This window comes from Alosa sapidissima, chromosome 17, assembly GCF_018492685.1.
Source record: "Alosa sapidissima isolate fAloSap1 chromosome 17, fAloSap1.pri, whole genome shotgun sequence".
Lineage (NCBI taxonomy): Eukaryota > Metazoa > Chordata > Actinopteri > Clupeiformes > Clupeidae > Alosa > Alosa sapidissima.
Window position 1 is genome coordinate 28,337,959 of NC_055973.1, and position 11,062 is coordinate 28,349,020.

The 11,062-nt window shown below is 42.3% G+C and overlaps 1 long non-coding RNA gene across 1 annotated transcript; it reads right to left on the bottom strand.

Moving 5' to 3' along the window:
* Nucleotides 1–2,116: 2,116 nt before the first annotated feature.
* LOC121688782 lies at nucleotides 2,117–8,732 on the bottom strand. The gene is made up of 3 exons (XR_006024690.1): nucleotides 8,667–8,732; nucleotides 5,300–5,367; nucleotides 2,117–2,220 (listed from the first exon to the last, which is right to left on the bottom strand). It is a non-coding gene; the product is annotated as an uncharacterized LOC121688782 (long non-coding RNA).
* Between the last annotated feature and the right edge of the window lie 2,330 nt (nucleotides 8,733–11,062).

Sequence of the window (11,062 nt, forward strand, 5' to 3'; positions counted from 1 at the left end):
TGACTGTATTACAGACATGGGTTCGAAGCAGCAGATTCAGGAATGGAACCCAGACCACCTGCTGGTGGCGTCACTGCTGTTTCACTACATCCACAATTGACTCTCATCTGCTATTTAATAGCACTTGTATAACGGTAACATATAAAAAAAGCAGAAGTATATGGATGCCACTAAAAAGCTGTGGCAGGGTGGGTAATGGTACCTTAATGCACATCATATTACATTGGGTATGGTGCTACTTCGCAAAAGCACATACACACACAAATAAATAATTATATATATATATAACACATCACGTCGGTTTGATGCCAGGGTTCCTAACAACTCTTTTACATTTCACACATTTATCAGACTTAGCATGCTGAGAGAAAGAGAGAGAGAGGGGGGAATTTCTTACTATTTTCTTTTTCAAATAACGCATTACGAATACCTGGCGGCCCAGCTTGCTCAGGCAAGATAAAGTGTAGGAGACGCAGGGGAGCGGCGCTCATGCGTGGAGCGGGGCAGCAACTCGCGCCTCTCTAGCCCCCAGTCTCTCGCAGGAGGCAGGGCCCCGAGGCCATTCCCCACCACAGCTATTCCCTGTGCCCTGTGAATCACCAGCACACACACACACACACACACACACACGGAGAGACACAGAGAGAGAGGGAAGGAGGAAAGAAAATATAGAAATAGATGACAACAACAACATGAAAGGGAAGATTTGCGTTATCGAAAAAGGGAAGGTGGGGGAGCTAAAAAAAACAGAGATGAACTCCGGAGAAAACCTTTGCCCTCTGCTCACACAGAAAAAACCCACCCACTCATCACTCCAGCCACTCTTTCCCATAGACCACCTTACTGCACACACACACAGACACACTGGATCCCCAGGTAAGCACATTCACATTCAATCACAATTTCTGGTATGGAGCTCTGAGCATTGAGCCACTGGCAAACTGCTCTGCGTTTTCTGTTTTTTGTAACAGAATGAGAAATATGGAAAAGATGTCCCCATGTCCACACACCTGCACTGCAAGTGAGCTTCTCATTATGAGAAGCAAACAATCAGCTAAACAAACAAACATGCGATAAAGAAAAACAAAACAAAACAAAGAAAAACAATCCTGACAAAAAGTTGTAAAGGAAAACAAATATGTGCTTGGAGCACTGTCAAATTCAAATCAATTCATCTTGGGGGAGGGGAGAACATATTGCCAAGCCTATTTAGTTTGTGTCACTATTTGTGTGGAGTGAACTGAGTCTGGATCACAGTCCGTTTATCTTTATGAGCCTCTGTGTTGCTAGAGTGCTCGAAAGGCTGTGACCGTGGCCATTGAAGAGTTTTTCCTCTGCTTTATGAAAAGCATTTGTCAGTTCCAGAGGAGGATATGGGGTCATAAAAGCTGCAGTGATTGGCTTGGAGCGACTTCTGCCTCTCCCATGTCGGGAGTTAAATGCACTGAACTGTGCGTTTATGAAGGATGCGAGGCTTTGTCGGAAATGTCCTCTCTAAACTGCACGGAATTTATTGGGTGGTTTCAGTGCGAGTATTATATGGAATAATGATTTTTTATTGGGGGAAAAACAAAAATCCCCTCCTGTCCACATAAATGTTATGACAATCAATAATGATGATGGATTTAATTATTTATTGCAGCACTCGGCAAATGCTTGCAAGCTGGAGTGATTGAAAAGGTTGGATGCTGAATAATATATCAGAAGAAATGAAAAAGGGGATACTTTTTAGAATCTTGTTTACTTTGATATTTTGAGGGGGGGGAATCTTTTGCAACTCAAACTCTCTTTGTGGTATGCAGCCACTCCCCTTGATCCACCTGTCCTTTTTTAAATGTTCCCAAATCACAAGAGACAGATTGCCTGTGTTTGTAATGTTCCCGACGAAAGCCACAGTTAAAGCAACAGATGCTTTAACCAAGGTACAAAGGCACTGGAATTAGAAGTCAGGTAGCAAGGAAACCAACATGGTGTAATCAGCGAATAATCATTTCATGAACCCTGACTTGAAACTGAGCCATCCCACCCATTAAAGTGAAAGAGAGAGAGAGAGAGAGAGATCAAATCAGATGAGAAATAGAGAACTCTTCAGCATTATAACCTACCTGACTGGTTTTCTGAGGTCAAGGTCACCGTGGCTTTGCTCCTGAAATTTCATCAGGATTTGAGTGGGACAGCCCTCTACAGATGCTATTGTCAGCACAGTACGGGGCATGCAGGCTACCCTCCCAAAAAGAAAAGAGAAAAAAAAAGAAATAAAGAAAGGGCACAGTGTTGTCATAAATAAGAGATGATAAATTCATGAAAGATTCAGCCGGCTCTATATTGAGATTTTAGGTTGTGACTTGATGTCAGTTGTGATGTGCCATGCGGCAGATGATGACTTCAAGTTGGCTACTTCAGTCTCAGACTTTTCTTTTGCGCCGTTAGCAAGTATTCTCCGTGGCATCAGGAGGCTTGACTTCTGATAGACCTCCTCTGGCTCATTCTCTCTAGCCACCCCCTCATTTATTCATTCTTTCTTTCATTCATTCAGTCAGTCATTCATTCATTCATTGGTGTTTTGCCTTTTCTATTTACATACATATTTCTTGTTTTTTATTTTTATTTTATATTATTATTTGTTTGTCTGGGTATGAGGTTTTGGCAAGGTTTTGGCATAGGGAATTATAAACATCAAAGGTCAAAATCTCTGTGCACAGCTCTTCTTGCTCCAGATGCTGATGGTGATGGTGTGCAGTATAACTATTGAAAAGTCAAAAGAGTAGTATACATCGCACACTGGAGGGTATATTTTGCTGACTTTATTTGGCGTGAACAACGCGTTTCGCAAGTTGCTTCATCAGGTTCACGTTCACAGTCAATCTGACATCCGCAGATGAAACAGGTGGTAACATCATCACATGACCATACCAGACCCAGTGAAAGTACTCCACACTCTAACACACCAGAAATCAGTATAAAAAATATAATCTATTTAGTTTAGAGTCATGGACCAGCCACTACTCTTAAGTTTATAGGTCTTGAGAGGATCAAACCTCAACCACAAGGAGGTAATTTAATCAAACAACTTTTGCAGAGAGGCCTTTTGGATAAATTAACTCAGCACAGTAGAACCATACGGTCTGAATGAGGTACTGGATTTAAGTGTATTCTTGGGATAAGATGTGTATGTAGAGTATGTTTTTGTAAATAGATTATATTTTTGTAAATAGAGTATATTTTTGTATAGAGTGTATTGTACTATGTAAATGAATTGTTGGTTGATATGGGTAATGACCGAAATTAAAATCTATTGTATTTTTGAACATGCAATATGTTTTTTGATACAAATATGCTTAAATGACATAGATTGTGTATATGTAGGCCTACTGTATATGCAAGCTAAAATATGCAGGATATTGAATTGATGATACTGATTGCAATTTCTGGTGTGTTAGAGTGTGGAGTACTCTCACTGGGTCTGGTGTGGTCATGTGATGATGTTACCACCTGTTTCACCTGCGGGTGTCAGATTGACTGTGAACGTGAACCTGATGAAGCAACTTGTGAAACGCGTTGTTCACGCCAAATAAAGTCAGCAAAATATACCCTCCAGTGTGCGATGTATACTACTCTTGGAATTATAAACATGTTGCTTCCAACTGCCCAATATCTTACAAAGAGATTTAGCAAACCAGTCAACAGTGTGTCTATGTCCTACTCACAAGCCACTGTTGCTAAGCTCCCACAACAACTTGGAAGCTGTCAGGACACCCTTTTTTGCTTTAATAAGTTATGTCAGTTAAAGTGAAAACACTTCTCCTCTCATTCTGCACTAATGCATCAGTGCATCCTAGGGTTGAGGGTTAACTTCTTATTCGTTTCAAGGGTTTCCCCCCTTTTCTTTCTCTCTTCCACTCTATTCTCCTCTGTGTCCCCCCTTATTCTTTTGCTCTAAGTAACCTTCAGTCTCTGCGAGTTACGTGAATATTTTAAAAGCATCATGGCGAGGATGTGAAGAGAGGGGAATTGAATAAACAAAGCCTTGAGCAGAATTCTGGAATCTATTTACAGTGGATAATTGGAATGGGGTGTCTAGACGCGAGCCTATTAGACACAGCTTAGCTGCCTTCGCTGCCACCGATACCATCATTTCTATTAATCTCAGCAAATAATGAGTTCAGGAAACAGGGGGAAAGTCCACCTGAGGCAAAAATATGAATATCTACAAAGGACAGAGCCAACGAGCTATCAACAACAAGAACAATCACAACAAAAGCAACTACAGCAGCAACAAAACATCCAAGAGGAGTGTTGATTATGTGTTGATCATCTCTTGACTTGCTTTGATAGAGGCATGTGTAAAACCAGAGAATGCCTCAAGTGTTTAAGTGTTTGAGAGTGTGCCATACTGGCCTGCATATTTCTGTGTGCTCACAACACATAAGCTTTGTAAACATATTCAGTAAGCTTTGTGTCTATGTGAAAAGCCTGTGTAATTACAACTAAATGAAAGAGTATTACATTTTGTCCTTTCATGTAGAAGACATTGGGTAGAAACACACAGAGAAGACTGTGTGTTTCTACCCAATGAAGACACACACAAACACACACACACACACACACACACACACATACAGACAGAGAGAGAGGGAGGTAGAGAGAGATAGAGAAAGAGAGAGAGAGATGCAGCTCTTCCCACCCATATCTGCATGTTTTCTCGCACTGCTTTTTTTCCACACATCTAATCGCATTTAAGTCTCAACCCAGCTCACATGCTACCGCAGTCTGCCAAGGCCCTACAGGTCTCCAGCCGTTTGACCCCTCGCTGTCTGTCCCCCAGGGTGCCATTTGCCCTCTTGCTCCCTCTCCTCTTCCTCTCCTCCTCCTCTTTTCCTCTCCTCCTTTTCTCCTCCTCTTTTCTTCTTCCCCTTTCTAGGCTCTGTCTCATCAACCAACGCTGACAAATGTGTCAAAGTCTTATGCCAGACTGCCTGAGTGCTTCCCCCACCTCTGTTTACACGTCCCACTGGTCACCCCCCCCCCCCCCCCCCCCTCTCTCCTACCACACACACACACACACACACACACACACACAAACCACACTCAGTACTGCTGTGGATGAAGTGGCGCTCTTCTAACACACGGTTTGGGTAAGTGCACAGGCCTTTGTATGACCCTCGCAGCCCTGCACGGCCCACTGATGACGCAAATCAGGGCCGAGGCACGCTAATGCCTGTACCGAGGCATTTCCCCTGGCCTGGTGCTGTAGCGTCAGGGGCCGCCCGCCTCTTGTTCATTGTCAGAGTCAGCACACCTGAAGGGTCAGTCTGAGGACGGTCTTATGGTGGTTAGGGGAGTGAAGGCAAAAGGGTCAGCCGCAGCCTGCAAAAATATAACAGAGCAAATAGGTCATTAGAAGGTCAGAAACGCTACTAGACTTTATTGTGTTACAGTCAATATTGTGGCATCGAGTGAGAACAATAAGACTGTTGACCTTTCTTTCATGTGGAAAGGACTTCACAAAATGAATGCAGCGCATTAATACATAACATGTTGTTCTTGTTTGTACTCCATCTTTAGTTTGACTAATAGCTATTAATTGTTGTAATTGCTAATGATAATTAAAGGAGAAGTTCAGTGTGATATTGACCTAAAGCGCGTTGAAACATGATACAGAGTGTGAACCGAGTGTGAACTTATGTTAATTGGAAATATTAATGTTGCAATCTGGCTTACATATGCATGTGTACATTAGCATGTTAATCCTATGGATATGCATATGCTTATTCATATTACATACAATTAATAAGAAGCTTTGTGTAGGTGTAATCACTCTACAAATCACACTTGGACACCAATGAACACCTCTCTGTTTAATGTATTCAAGCTGAAAAACATCTTGCTTATGAGAGAGCACGCACAGCTCTTAGTGGACTGGGTGTTGTTTGGAATCTGACATTGTAATTACACAGTGATCCTATGGAATTACCACATTGACACACATACTGTATATGAAGACAATTTAGTTTAAGTCTGATTGGCACATTCCAACTAACACCAGCAGTTTCTCGCTCGGGGTCAATCACTACCACATTGAACGTTATAATCAGATTGAATAGTCTTAGATGTAAGGACTTTTTAAAAACGTTGTGTTCATTATGTTTTTTTACTCATTATAATCTTGGCCTGAAGTGGAAAACATATCACTAAAATCTCTTTGCGCTCTAGATTAAAGATAAATTGCCATTGTCAGTGACAGGAGAATGTCCTTTTTTTCTCCTCTGATGAGGAATACAAAGCTGCATTGAGTTCTGCTGGGTTTTCGACATGCATGTGCAAAGAAGGATTAACGAGATCCGTCTACTGCAATCGTCTCTGACACCGGGAAACTTTTGCCCTTCCCCCGTCCTTGCTCGGCAGGCACTGTTTGAACTCCTCGCCAGTTGTAGGAATCATTCGGTGTCATCGTGCCAGGGCATTTCCATATGCAATCACAGAGAATGTGTGCTGAATGGCAAAATTGATTAACATGATCCTTTACATATCAATGAAGCCTCTCAACATGTGATGCAACATTGTACCCGCGATGTGTCACTCATTTTGACATGCATGCGCTCGCTTCCACGGTAAAATTACCATCTTCACACTCCATCATTAGTTTCCTGCTAATTGATAGATTATAGACACATAAGACATCATAAGTCAATCCATTATCCTCTGACTGAGTCATGTGCGTGTCTAAATTTTCAATAAAACATGGGACATTTCCTATGTTCCCATTAGATACAAATTATGAATCCTTACTTTCTTTCCAGGCAGACCTCAATTAGAACTTAATTCTGTCTTAGATAATGTAGAATAATGTGAACTTTGATTGGTCATTTCATGCTACTCATGAGAGCTTAGAGAGAATCTGACACGTACATCATCTGACAAAGCAGGCCTCAAGTAGCATAAGGCTATGGGCTTTCACCTTTACCGTCCTGTCTCGTTTCGTTAAAGCTAATGCGGTATCCTTCCAATAAGGCCTTTGAAGCTCACATATGCCTATGCTGAGTAGATGATGGGCTTCGGGATATTGAAACCCACAGGTGCAATAAAGCTCTCTACTCCAGGTCTTGAACTGAGACATGTCATGGGCAAATTAAATTCTGAGAAAGGGGATAATTGGGTTATATTTAGTGGTTGTATACAGCAAGGGACATATCACTTCCAATGAAAAAAAAAAAAAAAACTTCGTCCACCATATTGGCAGATCTGAGAATTAATCCCTTCTTTATTCTTAAGCCCTTTCCTTATCATAAGATTATGAAAATCCTGATCCCTCTTCTCTCAGATATTAAATTGCATCCGTAATACAACTCTGAGCTTAAATAAATCAATGCCGGCTCCACTTGGCCAGTGCCAAATGGCTCAAAAGCACTTTGTTTTGAATTTTTTTCCAGTAATTTGTAATTCCCCTCCTCTTCGTCCAGCGTGGCCCGCGACATGAATAATGTTGGGGGGGGGGGTCGCAGCTGGGACTTTGCTATTCAGACGGTGCCTATTCTGCTCAAACAGACACAAATGGGAAAAGTGCTTCCGACGAATTTTCATTCATTGTGGGGGCCAGGGGGGGCAGGACGGGTGATTTCCCAACCCGCTGCATCCAAGGGCTCTGTCAAGACATCAGCCCCCGATGATTCCTCTCTTTTAGTGGGTGGAGCAGAATAGCGGTGTCCTCTCTGGTTCCTTGTGTGTGTGTGTGTGTGAGAGAGAGAGAGAGAGTGTGTGTCTATGTATGCATGAGTGTGTTTGAGTGTGTGTGTGTGTGTGTGTGTGTGTGTGTGTGTGTGTGTGTGTGTGTGTGTGTGTGTGTGCGTGCGTGCGTGCGTGCGTGTGTGTGTTTGAGTGTGGCCTGAACATGACACCCGATATTGTGAGGGCTCATTTCATGACTTTCATGTTCCCTGTAAAAGGGAAATGGGGAGGGTAGACAGAGGAAGGAGGGGTGCAGTCCCCATGCATGGGACACCACATAACTCATCTGGCCTGTCTGCTTTCCCCACAGATGCATGCCTTCTGCTCTATCGCCTATGCATCATGAATAGCAATTCGACCTTGGCGATCATCAGGACCACACAATTATGACTTAAGCCTGTGTGTGTGTGTGTGTGTGTGTGTGTGTGTGTGTGTGTGTGTGTGTGTGTGTGTCTGTATGTGTGTGTGTGTGTTTGTGTGTGTGTATCTGTGTGTGTGTGTGTGTGTGTGTATCTGTATGTGTGTGTGTGTGTGTGTGTGTGTGTTTGTGTGTGTGTGTGTGTGTGTGTGTGTGCGCGCGCACTGCACCTGGTTCAGTATGTCACAGAATATTTCAGTCTGGGTATACAAGAATTAGAATATAGTTCATGTGAAGTCAATAACCAGAACTGCTCAAGCCAACTAATGGGCAAGCATAGACCTTGAGCCAAACATATGGGGTAGGGGTACAGGCACCTTCATGTGAAGGAGACCAGTGTGAGATCAAAGGTAGAGTGTGTCACCTGCTAGATGGCTGGTTGAGTCAGACATTGATTATGTCTAGCTCCCAACAGAAAAAAAGCCTGCCCTCAAAGCCCCCGCTCATAGCTGACCCCAAAGTGGCCGACAAAAAATGCCGCTTCATTAGAGGATTATTAGTCTTTCAAAATGTCATTACTCACCAGAGGCAAAGTGACCTCTGCAACAGGGCCTTTTGAAAGGATGTCCCCACTCTGACCTGTGCTGAAATCACACCGCTGGTTTTCATTAATACAGCCTGTCTCTTTTTTTGGACATTCGTTGATTGGTTAATATTGTCAGGGCATGTTGACATTTTACTCCATGATTCTCCAATGGGCACTTTTTAGTAAAAGTCTATGGTCATGCTAGTTATCTGATTGCAAAGGCGGTTGACTGAAATATCTCAAAACAGGGATCTCATATTGCAGCTTTAAAACAGCACACAAACTCCCAGCACACAGAGCACTCTTAACATTCAGAAAACATTTAGTGTTGTTGTCGCCTCTCGCTTCAGTAACGCTTTCCTCGCAGGATGCCGCGACTGTATCGTGGCTTAATCTTATCTGCCCTTAATCTCATCAGTTTCAACAGGTCGGACGCTCGGCGGGCGCTCGGGAGCTGAGGAGTGTCCATCGTGTCAGATGAGGTCCGTCGATAGCGCCCATCAAACGCAGGGTGATCAAAGCTCGGCCCGGGTAGTCGCACAGGCAAGGATTAGTGTACATCTTGCAGAACCCCTGTTTGGGAAGGGGGAGGAGGAGGGGGGGAAATGTCTCTTCCAATAAAGAGATTATGTTGAGAGCGAAATCTAATTCAATGCGAAGTGCAGAGCTTAAGACTACAAGCTATGGATGTGCATTGTATATGTGTGTGTGTGTGCGCATGTGTGCGTGCATGCGTGTGTGTGTGTGTGTAGTAGGTATCTTGTCTGTGTAATCATATTCAAGACTGGATGGCAGACCCAGAGTGATGGAGATAGAGATAGTGATTCTCTCACTATCTCACTATCTCTCTCAAGGCTCTGGGCAGACCGTGTCAGGGTGTTTTGAGTATGTTGTTAGTAAACAATAATGCATGTACCTACAGTGGACCTTCTCTTTTGTCCGAAACATTCTTTTTATTGCTGAATAACACTGCATAGTACTTACAAGATGTAAATGATCCATTTATAATGTTTTCATTACACTGGCTCATTTTACTAAATAACACAATTATGTATTCTTAAAAATATATATAATATTTGATAAGCCAGTGTATGTCCGTTTGAACTGTTTCTAGATGCGTGGGTGAGTGTCAAGTGTGTCTTTACAATACATAATGTCACTATGAGTATAGTAGATAATTATTCTGTTATGTGCATACTAATGTATTTTTTAAATTATTATAGACATCTCAAAACATTTTTATTATATGAGTAAGTATTATATTGTAATATCCTATAGTATGTTGTCCACTATTTAGTTTCCCATGTCCCTCAGTTTAGTTATCAAAGCTGATGTCCAGATTCATTTACACATGAATTTCCAATCTAGGCTTTGTGATGCCATATTTGATGAAGAGGTCTTTATATCTTGCTAATAATTGTCTCTCATTGATTTGATCTAATTACTGGCGTCAGCCGGTGTCAGCGTTCTGGAGTATTTATTATGACTTCATCAAAGAGAATTAAGCTCGGACGTGACCTAGACGTGATCCTGGCAAGAGTGTGGTCATCCATGAGGATATTGCTTTGAAGTTGCCTCCCTTTGAAGTGAATAAAGGAGATATATAATGGCAAAGCCGGATTCATTTGGCCAGATTACAAGCAGCCAGTCGTTATAAACTAGCCCTTATGAGAATATGCTTTGTAGTACATTACACTGATGTCTCCTCACCACTGCACATAAGGAAGCATTTATGACCTCACACATAAATAGCGCAATGATAATTTCATGGCGCGCTTCAGGAAGTGACAACTCAAGACTGATTTAAGGTATTACATTAATATTACTGCCTTATTAATATAGGTTGTTAAATAGCAACTGGATGTCGGCCATTACTGGGTGACAAGTAGTGAAAGGAAAATGGTGAGGAAATGAATCCATTAGGAGAAGAGACAAATACAAACATGAAATAAATAATAAATAATAAATAAATAAATAAAGGCATTGTGTTGCTCCAGTCAAGCTTGAAAGGAAGAAGAGAGAGTCAGTGTGTGCTCAAGGAAGGTCAGTCAGAGAAGACTTCTTTACACACACTTATAGAAACATATACACAGAGGTGCACAAACACCCACACAGAGAGAGAGAGAGAGAGAGAGCGAGAGAATATACTGCTAACAGGAACTCTGTCATCTCTCCAGTAAACCATGCCACAGCCATATGCCACCGTGACACATCTGACAAGCAACATCAGGAAAGGGCAGCAGACCTCATGGCCTGACCACAGAGCTGTGAAATCTCATATACATAACAGCATTAATAGAGAAGGAGTACCGGTAAATAAGTGCTCTGGGATCCTCTGCACCCCTCATATTCCTGATGCACACAAATATCCTACTCTTCCATATCTTTGAGTG